Source organism: Neopsephotus bourkii, unplaced genomic scaffold, assembly GCF_033783945.1.
Source record: "Neopsephotus bourkii isolate Nb327-2 ecotype Australia unplaced genomic scaffold, CSIRO-AGI_Nbou_v1 NB_1589, whole genome shotgun sequence".
In the NCBI taxonomy this organism is placed as follows: domain Eukaryota; kingdom Metazoa; phylum Chordata; class Aves; order Psittaciformes; family Psittacidae; genus Neopsephotus; species Neopsephotus bourkii.
In genome coordinates, this window is record NW_026902065.1 from 2,312,005 (window position 1) to 2,329,802 (window position 17,798).

At 44.3% G+C, this 17,798-nt stretch overlaps 2 long non-coding RNA genes across 2 annotated transcripts; one reads left to right on the top strand and one right to left on the bottom strand.

Annotated features, from left to right (window-relative positions):
- On the top strand, positions 1–6,898 carry LOC133222229 (uncharacterized). Its single transcript, XR_009728232.1, has 3 exons — positions 1–2,491; positions 3,533–3,636; positions 6,774–6,898. It is a non-coding gene; the product is annotated as an uncharacterized LOC133222229 (long non-coding RNA).
- A 1,066-nt stretch (positions 6,899–7,964) lies between these two features.
- Positions 7,965–13,027, bottom strand: LOC133222230 (uncharacterized). Its single transcript, XR_009728233.1, has 4 exons — positions 12,995–13,027; positions 12,543–12,688; positions 10,789–10,869; positions 7,965–8,056 (listed from the first exon to the last, which is right to left on the bottom strand). It is a non-coding gene; the product is annotated as an uncharacterized LOC133222230 (long non-coding RNA).
- Between the last annotated feature and the right edge of the window lie 4,771 nt (positions 13,028–17,798).

Sequence of the window (17,798 nt, forward strand, 5' to 3'; positions counted from 1 at the left end):
CTGATAAATTACTGGACTGTGAGGATTAGATATCCTAGAGATTAAAATTTAAATTAGCTCTTTCAGGCAGAAATTACTACATACAAAACACATTATCTAGAAACCTAAATTTTACAAACGGAATAATTGTTCATTTATTGAGTATTACCATGGCCAGTTTGCTCAGAGGGAAACAGCACAAAGGTGCATTAGAAGTAGTTTTTCAAGAGTAAATGTGAGATAAGGCACTACTACCATGTTCCCAGTCTTTCAAGGTCCACAGAAAACAGTGGGAAATAGCTGAGGTTTGACTGAACAGCTCATTTCAACTTGCATAGCAATGCATCTCAAACAGGAGGAATTAAGCATTAAAGCAACTCTGACATGAGAAGGGATGCTGGTACATACTAGAAAGCAAAACGATTGATGAGCCTCACAGAAACCAACCAAATAGATACCAAAAGCCAAACTGGTGATGTGAAACACTTGGAAAAGAAATATGAGTGTACATATATTTTTTGCCTAAAGGACATGGTAATGGGGGAGACCTATGTTTTACAGTAATATTTGACCTAGATTATTCCTCATATCTTTCAAAGTGAAGATTTTATTAACTTTAGTGAGTTTGAGATCAGCACAGCTCAGAGTCAAATGCCAGACTGGAAGAAGAGAAAAGCACCCTCAAACTTCCAAAAGATGTGTATGAGTGAAGCTGGTATTACTGTAAAAGCTTTAGGTGGAAGACCTGTGATGGGAAAGAAACTGAATAGTGCAATACTTGTGTATATAGCTAGATGGCTGCAATGACACACTAAAAAAGTCCACATTTGCTAATTCATTGCGGGTTTTCCTTTTATTTCCTATTTTGCTTCATATAAAACAATCTTTTCTGTCTTCATTTTCTTGACATTTTTATTATGTACAAACTCCATCTACTTTTGTCATCTGCTTCTTTCTAAATAAAGTTAACCAACTTCAAGATTTGCATCAAATGATTTTGGGCAATGACAACTTTTAAGCTGAGACTGTATTTCATTTTTGAGTAAAATGGTCAGTCTTTAATTGCTCTCCGCAGCTGTTTCTTCAAATACAGAAATACAGAGAGACATTAAAAAGAATTTAAGGGAAGTACACGTATTTAGAGAACTATCTTTTTTTAAAAGTAATGTTCTGGCAGGCAACCTGTTTTTAGAATCATTTTATACCCTCACAGAATATGATCTCTTAGGAGCTCTCGCATTACCTTCAGGCAGTAAATTGTCACAAAAGAAAACCTAACAGAAAGATGAGAGAAGCGTTGGCAGGCGTGGGAGGGGGAACACGTCTTAGCAGCTCACACAGGCATTTCAGAACGTTTGAGGGGGGGTGTGCTGTGAGTGTGTTAGTTTAAAAGATTAAAGTTTGCAATCTGCACTGAGAGGAGGGTTCTTGCTAAAGTCTGTATACCAAAGCTGGCTGTGAATTGAAGAACTGTTGTAATTAGATTACTGTAAATACAATAAGAAACTCACTCCTGGTGGTCTGGGGAGGGGTGTCATAGGGCACTGGAGAATTGTGTTGGCAGGATTTGGGACAGTTTGACTGAAAGCAGAGAACACAGTCTCAAAATCCTTTTAATCTTCCCCCCACTCAGTTCTTTGGGGATTTGTTTGTCATTAAGTAACAGTCAAAAGATTAAGGAAGTATAAAATGACATTAAAGCTCACAAGTACTTCTATAAAATTATCAGTGCTAGTGTAGTCTTCAGCAGGGATTGCTTCTGCCAAGACTGTCTAGAGCCAGGCAAAACTAAAAGAGAAGAGGCAAGCAGGCACAAAAGCAAAGCCTGGACCGGAATACCACTGCTCTGCTAGCGCTTCGAACACACGGCTTCCAAAGCAGTGGCTGTTGCTATGTGTCTGGGCTCAACAAGCTTAAACTTTGCATGGCCCATGCTAAACTAATTTGAGTCAATTTGTCTACATCATTTCAACAATCGTTCTGTGCATTTTGAATCGTACATACAACACTGCATGATAAAGGCCCACCGAGCAGATGCCGACTGCTCATTCTGCCGTGGCCTAGCTGTTGCTAGTTCTTCACCATGGTTTCTCCATATCCTAGTGACAATGTTAGTTTTTCGATGGTGAGGTTAAGTCTGTGCCTGGCTAGTTAAGACTTTTCTTTACAGAGGACAGCTCCTATAACAACTGCCAGCTCTAAGCATGACCTTTAAAAATGAAATGAGGGAGTGTTAACTGGAGTGGGTTTTTTTTTTTTCCCTAATCTCCCAAGGGGGCTCAAAGGGATACAAGGAGATTTTGCAAGTAAAGTTTTAAGCCTGCACAAGAAAGAGACACCAATATCGGGAGCTCTTATCACAAGAAAGCTGATCTAACCTGCTTACAATTAAATAGTTTCAGCATAATGGGGTTTGACTCATCTGTAAACATGCACTTTGCAACACAGTTTTATTTTTGAAACCGAAATCACACAAGAATAAAGAATTAAAGCAGCTCCACTCTGTGCCTAGGTAATGTAACAGGGCTGAGCTGCAGCTGATGCAAATCAGTATAGCTTCAGTGCCAATTAGCTGTGTTATCCTGTTTACTACCAGCTCAGGATTTAGTCTTTGAGAGTGGAGCATCATGTTTGAAAAACTCCAGTATTGCATGAGTAAAAGAGCAAAAAGGAGCAGTAAAAAATAACCACATTCTCATGGATGATAAATCCCTGCAAGAGGCATTAAAACCCACGTGTTCTGTAGGGAGAGAAAGCCTATAATTAATGTTTTTACTATTCTTGCATTGGCTTGATGGTTTCTCTGCAAGCCTCTGCTGAAAAAGGATTACCTGATGAGTCTTGCCAATTTGGAACCCTGTATAACTCCAGGGACAGGCTAGCTGGTTTTCTCTGTATGTATCATATTATTGTGGACTTTTCACTAGAGCCACTAAACGTGGCAGCTGTTTTCCTATGGTAAACTTTAAGGTAACTTTCAGTTTTGACCATGTTCCCAAAGCAACATAACTGCCCAAATTGCCAGCATCTGATTTGGGATTAAGCCTGAGTGTTTTAATTAACTTTATATATATAGTTAACCTAAGACAGTTTGGGTAGCCTATCTGTGTTAACCAAAATTGCATTCTGATGAAGAAAGAAACAGGGGAACATTGGTTAAGGAGTCACTTTTTCCCTCTCACAGAAAAATGTCAGTGAAAATCTTTCAGTGACATCCATGTTTAGGGAGATGTTTCAATACAGAGGTTTCTTTTTTTTAGGGTTTGATCTCCAGATGATAAAACCAGAGAGATGGTAAATGTGGACAGCTCTAAAAAAGAGCTCAGTGGCTCTTGTTTTCAATTCACATCCTCTGGGCCTCTGCTCATCTTACTCTGGTTTGAATTTTAGGGCTCAAAATAAAGTTCAGTACTTTATTCACATTCAAATGAACAGCGCTACGCTCTGACAGCCTCTAAGGACATGGCAGGCCTGCAGCCCCTCAGCAAGGAGCCTGCAGACTAAATCTTGGCTGTGCCCAAGCAAAGATATTCTAAAATCTCTCTTTTTTTAGGCAAGTTGAGTAGGGCGAAGGTGCACATGAAGACAGACCTGAGATGGTCCTTCCTGCAGCGCTACAGCTAATAAAGATGTGGCAGAGGGCTGTGGTCACAAAAGGTGAATCTGAGTTTGGACTTCCTGCTGATGGTGGTGCTGGAGGAATGCTGGAGCATTATGGTAGTTCCTGAGTTTTGGGGTGGGGATGGACACACTGGATGTAATGTGGGGCAAGAAAGCTGAGCTCCTCTACGAGATCCAAGAGGACACACTATCTGGTACTGACCATAGAGTCAATCACTCAGATGAAAGCAACCTGATTGCAGGAAGGTTTATCAAGAGGTTTTGAAAAGCAGTATCAGGAATAAATCTGAATCTAAATAGCATGGGTGTATAAGACAAATGTGGGAGACCGTGAGTGCCCAAAGATCAAAAAGGAGCTGGATACTGCAATGACTATTGGACACCTCAATCCAGAGTGCCACCTGCAGCTCTGGCCTGAGCCTTGACTCCCTTTGTAAAGCCTCTGGGGTCAAAAAAATGGGGATCTGCCTATGTTTTTCAGTGGGATAACTGAAGTGAGAAAGCTGTATTAAATCCCACTCTCTCCTGGACATAGGTACTGTGACAAGTACAACTGGTCCCATGGTAAAGCAGCATTGCCCATCCTCCTGAGGCCACTTGAGTCCACATGTGTACAATATCATTCAGCACTGCCAGAACTAGTCTTAGTCCAGTCAGACATTCTAAACCAGCTTCTGTCTTTCAAAGCATTACTTAATAAACAAAACACTGCTCAGTAAGCATTCCCTTTCAGACAACTGATACTCCTGGAGTCAGTAAAGATATTAATGTCAATAGTTAGAAAAGTCCTCTGAGCAACCTTCCCCTCCAGGAACTACCTGGGCACAATTTTTACCTTATTCAGAATGCTCTTTCCCCTGACTTGATTTCCCCAACTTGACAATAATGCATGGAGAGCAGAGCAAAAATAGATTAGCGTAGCATGAGTTAGTCATAGTATCATAGACTCACAGACTGGTTTGGGTTGGAAAGGACCTTAAGATCATCCACTTCCAACCCTGCTGCCAAGTGCAAGGACACTTCACGCTAGACCATATCGCCAAAGCCCCGTCCAACCTGGCCTTGAACAGTGCCAGGAATGGAGCATTTACTACTTCTTTGGGCAACGTCTTCCGGTACCTCACCACCCTCAGAGTAAAGAACTTCTTCCTTATATCTAACCTGAACTTCTGTTTGAGTTTAATTCCATTATTTCCTAATTATCAACCCAGAAATCATGCAATGTCTGTGAAACTTCTTGAGGGAAAGGTGTCTGGTCTTCAGCACTCTGCTGGGAGCCTGCAGGACCCAACTCCTTCAGTCCCTGGATTGTCCCTTCTCTTGTGGGAACAGCCACAAACGTCAGGGTGGAAAAAGCAAACATTTTCAAGCATTTTGTGTGGATGTGGTGGGAGCAGCCAAGGTTTGGTCACACATGAAAAAGAGTATCCTCAGATTGGTAAGTAACCTGAAGGGAGAAGCAAGATCCCCAGGCCAAAATGCTTTGGATCTGGGAGAGCCCACCATCAGTGCTGGAGCAGGGAGATCAGTCCAAGGCACTGAGATTTTTGCTGTGAGCAAAGATTTCAGCAGTGAGCCCTCCCTGTAGCCTGGCAAGCTTTAGCTTTTTGCTTTAAGCAAGTTCTTGAAATGCTTTTCTGCCAACATCTCAGCCAGCTTGCTGCAGGCCAGGCTGTCACTCAGAAGGCACAAGGGAGATTGGGAGCTGGGATGAGGGAGAGGGATGGAGCATCCCAAAGTCTCCAAACCGCAGCCACCTTATCTTAGGGCTGGTGTGTGAGCACTGTTGTTGAGGTTCCTGGTGAGGAAGCCCTCCTGGCTGGGAGAAGGTCATCCATCTGTTGGGCATCTACTGCTGCACACTGTGTAAAGCAGGGCGGGAGCCTCCTGGTGTGGGTCCTCATGGGAAAGGTAGTCCATCACCAAAAGGAAATCGGACATCAGCCCTTGGACTATGGGTCTTTGGAGGTGTTATGGTCACAGGGTTCCCCTTTCTGCCAAAAAATGAAAACATGATGAGCACCCATGAAAAGGGAATTTGTTTTCTCAGGATGTTGCTTTTCTAAAGGAAAATACCAATGCTGAAACTCTCACAGAAGGTTGTTTTTTTCATCAAAGTTGTTCACCTTAACCTACATAGTACCTTCACTGTGAACCTCCACAATAAGTAGCAACTCGTAAGCCTTAGCTTACCAGGTTGCTAAGGTAAGGTAAGCAATACCATGGTCTCCAACAGCATAACCGTGAGGAACAGGTGGTGCTGCTTCGGGTAAATCAAGTTACCAGAACTTGATTTTATAAATTAACAATTTATCTGGTTGGTGCCATGCCTGTTTTGTAATACAAAGAGCACCAAACCATGCAGTTCTCGCATAATAAGGCTCAAGTGCTAAGATTTTTAATACTTTTAAGATGCTTGGGCCTGAGCTAAATGTGATACTGCACCTTATCTGGGGAGCAAGGCACTCCTAACTCTCCTCAGGACTTGCAGGGCAAATCTGTTGTGTTGAAAATCCCCAACTAACTAAAGAATCGCTGTTGCAGTTAGTGATGACCAAAGTGAAGAAACCAAACAAGGTGCGAGGCTCCAGCAAATGCCTCCCTTTAGTCTAAGGGAATGAGGGAAGATAAGGGGGAGGATGATGGTGCCTTGAGGCTGCTGGAAAGGTACTGAACAGTATTTTGCCCCAGATGGTCAAACCCGAGGGTTTCTACTGGCCACTATTACTGCCTTGTCCTGGTCCAACAGTCTAAGAAAAAATGTATTTGTGGAATTTGAAATTCCCCTTGGCACTTCTTGCTCTCAATGTGAAATTTTGGCAGGGTGTGATGCCATTCTTAAGTGCTGGCCAAAGCGTGTCCAGCACATTACAGCAAATGTGTTTTCTGTGCTACATGCTGAGCACCAACGCCGGTCTTTTAACGCACACAACCCCTCATATTTGAACTGTGTAAACTGCTTCTAACAGCTCCTTTCCCCTCTTTGTTCAAACAAACAATGGTCTTTGGAAATTTATTTTAATGCTGCCAAGACCAAATTGTTATTTAACAAATGAGTAATTCTCCCTTCCAAACCCCCTTTAGCTCTGCATGTATATTACTTACTACTTATCTATACACTTATCAAATTCTTTCTTCTCTGAAATAATACAATAAACCCTTTGCTTGCACAGCATATTAGGAGAAGGAAAGGTAGATATGGCTCCGCTCTTCATTGCCATCTTGCCATGCAGAGAAAGAAAGTACTTTGGTTTCCTATGGACCTGTTTGCCAGCTTTTATGGCCACAAGGTACCAAATTTGGAAGACCTTTATGATAAGGAATGCGACACAGGAAACACATTTGCATCAATAACCCTTCTGTCAGAATAAATTATATTTTTATCATTTGACTTTGAAGTTACCCCATTCCTTTCTTTTTGCTTGTTCTATGTATTTGGGATTCATGTTGTGGGAATCACCTAACTCTCTAAAGGCCCCTGCACCGCAGCTGTTGCATACCTGAGGAGCTACATAGGTGGGCTGTAGAAGATACTTTGCTCAGGACCACCACTATTAGGACCGTACCTACTTCTACCATATTGCATCCCACTGCCCTCATTCAGAGCTTCAGGTTTGCCTGGAGACATGTCCTCCCTTCTGTAGGTAAAGAGCAGCCCTGGCAGCAGAAGCTGAATGTGAAAGCTGAGTGCTCAGCTCCAACAGAGAAAAGCAAAGCCACATGTGCTGCTCCTGCAGCCCTCCCAGGTGCTTAATAGCACCCTAATCGCCCTCTCCTCAGGGATCCATCATGAAGAATGTGCATAGGCAGGCTCCAAAGTGTGCACGAAGAGCACCCTCACAGGCATTAGACCCTCTTGGTGTGTATGGGAACACATCATCTCAGCCTCCTTGCAAATCAGGGCATCACAGCATGTGTTGCCATGTGTCACATTTCCAGGGCTTTTTCAAAGACAATGATGGCACCTTCCTCTCACACCATTACTTTCTGAATGTCTTTTACTTTCATGATTTCTGCAAGAAATTCCTGACAGATTCCTTCAGGAGTGAGCAGGGGTAACCTCTGTGTGTGTATATGTATATACGTACATTATATATGTTGTTATAGATACTAGAATTGTCAAAACCAATATTTTCATTGATAACCAGGAAGGTGCAAGCTCTCCACAGCAAAGAGCACTGTGAGGCTGCTGGAACTCGCCCCACGCTCTCTTTTGCCATGGAACCATGACTGTATATCACCAGTGCAGGAGCACTTCTCTTCCCAGAGGACTGACATATTTCTTCACTCTCCACCACCATGGCCAGAGCAGGTGGCCAGGCTGCAGTGACGTTAATGTGCTCTTATCTAATGCAGGCTGATCAGACGCCCACAGTGGCCAGTGGGACTCCATGGCCTTTGAGCTGGGCTCCTGTGGGTGAAGGTAGGCAGGAGGGGATGGCAGTGCTGGTTACAGCTGAATAAACTCTCTGCCTGTCTGGAGGGGAAAAAACATAATTAGGAAATTAATAGGGTGAATAGAGAGAATGGGAAACACAGCTGACTTCAGTGAGACCCGGTTGCCTTGAATATGGAGTCTGCATGGCTATTGGGGCTTCTGTTAGTGATGGGTCAGGAATCTTCCCTGGCTTTACAGAAATTACCCATGAGGCTGAGAGCAGTGGAAAGAAGCAGCTGTGCTGCTCTATGGGTATTTTGGATAGTATCAGCCTTGAGAGCATGGAAAGGTGTCTGCGAGACCAAGGACTGGGCAGCATCATGGGAACCTGCTGGGCACAGACAGTGCTGCTTCAGCTGCTGAAATGCAGTTTTCCTTATCCTTTCTCTTATCCTATCTTCTCTAGCTTCTCTTCAGTCTCAGGCTGACTTCTGGATTCATTCAGCCTCATCCCCCAAATCCTCAGATATACAGAAAACATTTTCCAAAGCTCATAGCCTTTTACTTTGTCATTTTCAAAAGGGACTTTTGAATAAATAAATCCATAGTAGAGAGCATACAGTAGGACATACCATGTCAACTTACAGATAAACTGAAAACATTTAACTTTGAGAAGAAACACCCCCATCACACACATACCCTGCCCCCCGTTGCCCTGCAAAAGGCAGCGTTAGAAACATTCTTGTATTTAGGTAAAAATGTGAGGCCTAAGCAGTTAAAAGGCAATGTGCTCTAAAGCTTCCCTAATCTATTTTCCTCCAATTCTTTCCACCTCTAAGAAGCTTGTGGAGTTAGTTGCCGATTAACATTCAGGAAGATTGTACTCTGTCTCCAGTTCATTGCTCTCTTGTTGGCTTATTGTTATTCAGAGCCCATTTATTGTAGATGAGCCATTCATTTTCCTCTAATTGGATGGGATTGGATTTCACTTTCATTGTTGGATGCATTGAAAACCCTGGAGGGGCTACAGGGATCAGCCCAGGGCTGGGGAGATTTAACTCATCACAAAGTTTAGGTTGCAGCTGAAAGAAGCTGCAAATTTTCAAAATTTGGGGGTATTTTTTTACATGCAAATGCCTCACAGCCCTATTTGCAAGGTCTCCTTTGTCATCCCAAACATCTTCTTGCATAACTTATACTTCTGGTATTTTTATAGAGTTTCCCCACAAAGCATTCATCACACAGGAGTTGCTAGGAAGATTTCTGAGCATCAGAAACCCAGCAAAGGCTTTGCACCGCTGTCCCTCCTGTCAGGATCCATCTGGCTTTCTGACACTCTCAAATGTGTGGATAAAATCCTTTCATAGTGCCAGGATCCTGTACTACAATGTGCTCTCCTGCAAATGTGCTCAGATTCATCTGGAGTAGTACAGGGGTCTGCAAGCAGAAGGTAATTTGGAGATTTGCTGTGCAATTATTCCCACTGCAAATTACTCCAGCAGCTGCTACGTACCCACCTAAGGGCATGCTGAGGGCTGAAGAGCCTGCCCAGTGCTGAACACAGCCTGGGTTTGTGGTAGAGGCACAAGCCTGGACCAAATCCACCTCTCTCAGCCACTTCCTAACTCACTCCGTAGTGTTGGCAGCAGAGCTAAAAATACACACGGGCACGCACATGTGGGTGTGTGTGTTGCTCAGCTTTGTGGAGCCCCCTTCCCAGTCAGAAACACAGGATGGCTGCAGTCACAGTGTGGGCAAGGTTGGCATAGCCACTGGGGGCTCTTTGGCTGTAGCATCTCACACCTCAATAGAGAAAGCAAAAGGATGCTTACCTTTGATGCGGGTCTAAGCTCTAACACATCCCCTAAATGTCCCCTAAGCATCCCTAATCTCACCTCTAAACATCAGCTGGCAAGGTATAGCCAGGAGCTATCTGGGGGAGAGGAGAAGGGAGAAGAAAAGGATCAGGGAGGCAGTATGGCAGAACTGCTGTGGTGTGTTGGAAGAGTTAACATCTGGCCTCCTGCAGATGTGCATTTGATGAGGACCTGGGAGCTAGCTGTGCTCGGGCATTTACATGGCAAATCCTCCAGCAAAGTGCAAGCATGTGCTGCAGCCTTTCCCTCAGAGGGGGCCTGGTTTGCACCTCTCTTTTCTTACAGAGCACAGATTTTCATTAAGCAATTGGGAGTGTCATACCTCTGACATGTTCACTGTGCTGACAGATACATTTTAGACTGGCTGGCAGGTTTGAAAGCTACTTGAAGGGACGTTGGGAAAGGATGGAAACACACGTGTACCTATAAACAGTGAGGATGTGATCAGAAAGCAGGTTATTAAAAGCATGAAACACTTTCAAATAAATTGTTGAGAAAGCCCCCCTGCTCATGCAAGCAAAAAACAGCAAAACCCATTAAACATTAAAACTGACAAACCAAGCACTGAGGGCAACATGCAGAGGCACCTGAAGTTTAAATTAATATTAAAAGAGAGAGGTATAAATTGTCCTGTTACTCGCTGGGAATTTTTTGTCTAAAAGGACTATGGGAGACACTAAAAGGCTTTGACATGAAGACCTCTATTACAAGTAACTGCTACAAAGCACAGATGTTTCGAGCGCCTGCAGACCCCCAACAGCACATGAAACATCAGTGGCAGCAGCCAGCCTGGCTATCCAGGTTTTAAGGTGAGTTGACCAACCAAAGAGCTTCAGGTGACAGCAAGCCCACCAGACCTCACAGTCTGTTTCTTGAATGCCCAGTTATGCACGTAAAATACCATTCCAGATCTTTCTTTCAGTTCCATTAAACAAATCAAAGTTTTACATACCTTCTTCCTGCAGAGATATTTGGTGGCTGTCAGCCCCTGGCTCTTGGTGATTCCTAGGGTCTCTGGGCCCCTATTAAACACTCTGTGAATGATAATTAAGCAAAGCAAGTCTATGAGCTCAACAGCCGCTATCCCAGCATTGCAGCTCCCCTGGAAAATTGTGGTGGGCTGCAAAAGAAAATTACAAAAAACATCTGCTCTGGCTCCCACACAGCCTCCTCTTCGCCTTCCCCTGGGTGTGCTAAGCAGCATGATTGTAAATCATCTCACTGGGCTTTTCAGGCCGCTGCACATTCGTGGTTATGGGCACTGAAGCTGGCCAAAGTCATGGTCTCACCAGCACTATACGGAGGGGATCAACTCCTTATGGCTAACAATACTTTCTCACATTCCCTGTACAGGGATTATGGAGCCTCTGTGGAACTCATTGGCTTTGACTATTACACACCATCTCTGTGCTATTTCCAGCACTTTCAGGTTGTTTTCCAAATTGGATATAGACACTGAGTCCCCCAGGGACACAGATCTTCCAGGAACCTGTTAGGCATTTTCCTTTGGACGATGTTCTCTAACAGCAATTACAGCTTAGATACTGCTGAGCTACTTATGGTCATGCTGTGTGCACTGCAGCAACATTAGCATTACTTTTTCTCCTAACATTACTTCTTACTTAAGCTTGGACCATGCATTTCCACCTTTAACCAAGCTTCAGGAGAATCTCTGTAAAATCATATAAACTCACATCAGTGGACGTCTCTGTTGTATCACATACTCCGTGTTCAGGTATTTTTATCTTGCCTATCTCCATTTATTTTTTTTTCATCTATCAATTACAAAGAGTTGTAGTGGGGCTACAAAGAGGCAGTGGGGTTCACACAGGGAGTCAGCATCACAGGCAAGGAAGTTTGCTTCCCAAAGTCAGAACAGGGCAGCATCAGAGATACCACAGTGCAGGCAGGGGATCTCTTACCTCTTCTGTCCTTGGGCACAGCTACCTTTCAGCTTCAGCTTTTGCACATCAGCCGCACCAAACTCCACTCTTCTCTAGAGAAAAGCAAAGCCAAACCACTTATCCCACAGACATAGAAACCCTGGGAGGTATTGACCTCTACTGGTGCAAGGGCTTTTCCAAGTGAAATCTAGCAGGGATAGTAAAAATTATGGCCTTCTAAAACTCTTCCAAACAATTACAGAAGGAAACGAGAACTTTCTGTGCCATTTTAATGTTTGCTGTTTTAGTAGAAAATTGACATGACTGTTTTATTTCATTTCAGGATTTTTGCTGTTTTCCTAATTTTGCCTTGTCTTTGGTTACTCATTTTTCCTTCCTCCCATTCTTAGAGAATTTGCAGAGGTTAAAAAGAACACACACACAAATTGGGAAAATGAGAAAACAGAACATTCTTTTTTCTTCATCTGACTACCTTTTCCAAATGTTTTTGAATGGGAGCTACCAACTGGGCAAAAAAGGCCTTGAAAAAGTGGTGTGGAATGACTGAGGTGGGAAGGTGGAAGACAAGAGCAGGACCTCCCACCCCAGACTGCACCTCTCCACCCTCCTGAAGCAGAGGTTATTCTCAGGCTGACTGTCTCTCCTAGCTTCCCCTGCTGCCAAGCATTTATGTCCCAGAAAGACTCTTTCCAGGCCCAAAACAGGTAGAAGGAATGTCTGGACCCTGGTTCTCAGATATAGGAGCTAAGATGGCACTGACACAGCCTTACCTGTACTCTAGACGTACTTCCAAATCCATTTTGCCTTAGGCTGGGAAAATCTGTCCTCATCTTCCATAGTTGTCCAAGAAATGACAATGAACAAATGGCTTCCCATCACTCATTATTCAGTTATGGGTTTGCCGCCACATGAACAAGCTGCGCCATGACCTAAGGAATGAAAAACCGCCTTATTCTTGCAGATTTGCACCATGTATTGCCATTTCCTCACTACAGCAGTTCAAACTCCCCATCCCTATGCCTCTCACAACACCGTTACTCCTCTCACTGTGCTTCAGGAAGGGTCCCATGGTGTGCCCGGGTGCCCCGTGGCTGGCAGGGCAGGACCTGCTGCAGGGCTGAGGCTTTTCCACCTCCCAGCTGGGCATTTGAGGGGTCATTTCTGTCTGAAGCATACAGCTAGGTCCTACCATACACAAAAAAGACAGGCCACTAGTTAAGGAGTAACAAACCCACCCCGGTCACAACCACCACTTACATCCTTGGGGTGTGAGGATGAGCCTCCATTACCTGCAGGGCTCCCTGATGGCAACAGCCCTTCTCCCTTTGCCATCCCAAGCCTGCTGGGACAAGGCTCCCACCACTTAACCCACTCCAGGGCTTGTGCAGAGCCATTAGGCTCTGGTGGCTTTGTTGGTGGTACAGGTGGGCATGAAGGGCTGTCCGTGCCATATTGTGTGGCCACCTGGGCCTGACCCACTGCAGCTCACAGGACACAAAATGGCGCTTCCTCCTACAGCTGCTGTGCCCAGGAAGGGGAGAAGCACCACGTTATTCCACCTAGAGAGGTAAGAAAATCCCCTTGAAGCAGGGCACACCAGGCACCACTGTGAAGGGCAGGAGCTGCAGGGGCCCTGGCTCCTCAGGGATCATCCCCCCCCGGCCATCTTATTTATTTGTTATGAATAATTACAGCCCCCCTTTCCCCTCCCCGGGCACAAAGCAGCCCGCGCCCCAAAAGGCAGCGGCGTGTTGAAGTTGTGCGATCTCCATTAAACTGTATGCTCCCCGCCCGCTGGCGATAATGCACTTCAGATAATGCATTGACGCAATATATTTTCCAGGATGGGCTTTTGTTTTCTTTCTTGGCCGCTCACCCTCCTTTCTGTGGTCAGTTTTGCTCATTTCTCTTGTAAGCTGTCTAGAGGCAGAGAAAAGGCTTTCAGTTTGAAGCAGTTTCCTTTTCAGTTTCCCTTTATTGAATTCCAACCTCCATTTTATTTTTTTTTTTAAAGCATAGGGACATCATTTATCTTGGACTTTAAGTTGCAGGGGCCTTCAAGGGGCTTCTTTTTTCCTTTCCCAGCTGCATTTGTTGACACACAGTCAATCTGGTTTTCGCCTTCGTTCCCCCTCTTCCCCCCAGCAGGCCATAAAGTATCGACAGCTGTGCCCTTTATTAGCATAGCCATTTTAGGCACAACAAGGGGGAAGAGACTAAATATATTACAGCCATTACCTCTGTCAAAAAGTGACAATTTTAAAACATCTTCGCTTTTCACCGGGCGAGGCGGCAGCACAAAAGAAAGTGCTATAATTTTAGTGTAAATGCTTTTTAAATATGGGTCACTTGGCCATAATCAATAGAAAGGATGGAAAAGTTCAAAGCTTGAGAACGGTTCAGGCAGATAGCAGGATTTTTGGGGGGTTGTTTTTTTGTTAGAGTCTTGGCTTTAAAATATGCTAATTGGGGCAAAAATACAACAGCAAAACAAGATCTTGTTCCTGGCAGTTTTGTTTTCCGTGCAGCTCTGTTCATGCTTTTCCCATCTACTTGTAAGTGTGTTTTACAACTTGGCCAGGAATTATTCCTCCCCAACAGGGTGTTATGAACATTCAGGGACTGAGCAAACAGGAGGGGATCCAGGCAGGCACGACTCGCTTCTCAAAAAGGGGGGAGAAAAGTATACTACTGTTTTTTCAAATGCCTTTGGAAGTGTAATGTGCTGCAGCACTGTGATTTACCAGGCAAGATCCCTTCTTGCACACAAAATAACCCTGAAGCCTCACAATCCTGGTGGATTCAGGTCTGGATTCTTTCACTTGCTGACTTTTATACATGGCAGAATCCTGTATCTCAAGCTTCCAGAAGGAAGAATTGATCTTTTTGATTAGATGAGGACTAACATCCACAGTCAGAATCCATTGTGAGCTCTAAAAGGTAAAAGAGGGCTTACAGATGCCCCAAATCCTGCTTTTGTTTTAATTTGTAATGGGTTTATCAGACCCAGAGGAAGGGGCAATCTCAGCAGGGTTTATTTTGGGTGGCTTCACCACCCTCTCCATTTGTAACATCTGGGGAGAACTCTAAAGTCTTTTCTCCCTCTTATCTGTACCTCCCCAATTACGGTTTTTGCTTGAGGTTGCACTTTGCCTTTTAGATTTCAAAACACATGTAAAACTTGGCTTATACTAAGGCAAGTTGTTAAACAGGCTCCCAAAAGCAAAGGTGCTTTAAGGGATCCATTTAAGCAGAAGTCTATGCAATAGTACACACAATATTGCACAGTACCTATCAACTGTTGTGATTTGTCTTGTCCTGGTTCCTGCGGGCCTATACCCTATTGCATCGAGCCCTCTGAATTTGCAGGACAGAGGAAGCAAGCATCCTGCTCTGGGAAAACTGTGGTCCATGGCAAAGGGGAAACGGGAAGGAATTCTCACCACCCATCTTTTGGCAACCAATTTAGCAGTTAAATGTAACCAGCTGGTCTCCCCAGGCTCCCTCTGTAAGTCGAGGGAAGGAAAGCAAAGCTCCTGCAGAGGGTCATTTAGTGCACCCAAATTAGCCTTACTCTGAATTGTCCTCTCTCTCATCCGTGACTGGAGAAGGAGTTTGAAGAGACTACCCCGGTAATTTAGCCAGCAAAGATGGGTGGTCTGAATAATTCCTTCCCCACCAACCTCTAAAAGCCTGCCTGGGTACCCCACAGAGATTGGCATGCTGTCGGAGGGATCGATTCCCAGGCACGTCAGCAGTTCAGTCATCTGTGCTCATGCTGCTGTAAGAGAAAGCCGGGATGCTCAAGGAGCTTATTTGATCCTATTGGACCCTGCAGCATCCAGCCAGGAGAGGTTGCTGACCTGAGCCATGCACTGTCAGATGATGCTGTTGGACAAGTTGTGGCAATGGGCAAGTTTGGGGGGGATTTTCTTTCCCCCTATCTGTCAGACTGCATCTGCTGCTCTCAAGCCTGTCCAGAGGACACTGAGATGGGACAGCCTGATCCTCAGGCCAATTTCAATTTGGTGGAATTGAAAGTGGTTCCTGCTGCATAGACAGGAGAGGTAGCTGATTCTACTTCCAAACAAATGAGTTTGGTCCCTTTTTGTGGGACCCCCTCTTCCTCATCCTCACACAGAGGAAAAGGCGTTCACTCTCAAGAAGGAAAGCACATTATGGAAGTATGGCATACCTCCAAAAAAGGAACCCAAAGCATTACTGATCCTTGCAAACAAAGGCAACACCCTTCCACTGAGCCAAGTAACAGGTAAAAGCAGAGGATTAACCAGACTTACCTGCAGACAGTGTTGGTGGTGCTGAGAGAAGGGGCCCTGAAAAACACTCAGCTTTAGTGCAAGCAGGCAATTACCACCATTTTCCATGCCACACTGCTGCATGTCTCTCCTGTCTGCCTGGCCACCCAGTAGCCTTGAGCCTGCCCGTGTTACCCACAGGCGTTAGGGAGACAGGCAGGGTAGCTGCCTAGGTCCCACCTCCATCAGGCAGGGCCTCTGCTGCCCTTAGGTCACCCCCAGGCAGCTGACTAGCAGCAGAGGTCAGGAAGGAGGTACAGCATACCTTTCCAGGCTCTTCTGCCTGCTCTTCAGCCAGCACCGAGAGACGCTTCCGCATTCCCAGGCATAGCCAGCTGAGGGACACATGGCAAAACTAAAAGGACATCACTTCCCCCCAGAGTTGCTGGTCTAAATACTGCATCACCAGAGTGAGAACATGCATTTTGGAGAGAACCAGCTTCAGGATGAGCAAAAGCTTTTGCATGAAGAAACCAGGAAATGTTGCCTATCACTTTTCATAAGATCCAGAGCTATCCAAGTAACTAAGATGTTAAAGATTTTAATTTGCAGGATTAAATCATACTTTTTAATTTTGCTATCTGAAAGCGAGCTGCATCTTTGCACTGCCACTAAATCATCACTTTTGCATGCTTGAGTAGAAAAGAATGTGACCTGGGCAGCTGTTTAACTTGCTGCTCATCAAAGACCAGAGAAGTCTGGCTCTCAACTGTTTGAACAGTGGAACAGTCTTTTTACAGCCAGCCTTAATAAAGCACAGGATTTTATTAGCTGGTTTGTGGTAATAAGGTGAAGTACAATGTTGTGGAATGCTCCTTCAGGAGATTTGGGATCTTGTATACTTTGGGGTTTACTTTCCTCTTTCAGACCTAGGGTGCTTGGCAACCAACTAATATAACAGCTTCATTGTAATATTCCCTTCCTTAAAGCCACCTTTGACAACCAGTTTTTCACTCAGGTAGAAGAAAACTATTGCTTGAAGAGCTCTAAGAGAACTATATTATAACCTAGTTTCTTTCTGTTTTTTTACTTTTAATTGGTTGGGGTTGTTTGAAGCCATTGCAGACTTCCACGTACTTGGAAAAACTAGGTGAAAGCTCTTGGCCATGCTCACATACAGCAATGTTGTTTATTCAGAATATTGAAGCTAATGTCGTTTTTCTCTTTGGCAGATTAAAGTTCTGCTAATTTTCTTGTGACAACATTTTTAACATTGTAAATGTCCCTTTTTCCTGAAAATCACTTCTGGGGCACATGAAGTTTCAATTAGCATTTGGGAATACCTGCCAGGACATTCTCATGAGCATTTAAACAAATGCATCTGCATCATCTTGCAAAAGAACAAAGTATCCTGGCAAATTTCAGCAATTCCCCATCATCTGTTGTTTCCTAACTCTAATGGGAAACAAAAAAAAGCAGAACTTCCAAATCATTGATGAGCTATAATAAGAACTGTGGTTCTTATTTGGACTGTTGATGCCAAAACAAAGACTGAAACACAAGTTGATATATGTGGGACAGACTGTGAAAGGCTTTTAGGGAATGAAAGGTACACATCTCAGGAACCCACCAGTAAACCTCTTGGCATTTTGCTCAGAAGATTTCCTTTTTCTGATTACAGCATTTTCTATGTCCTGAGTGTTTTGAAGGAAAAATGGAAACAAAAATTTATATCATCAAATGTGAGTATTTCACATAATACAGATGAGACCATACAGAACAG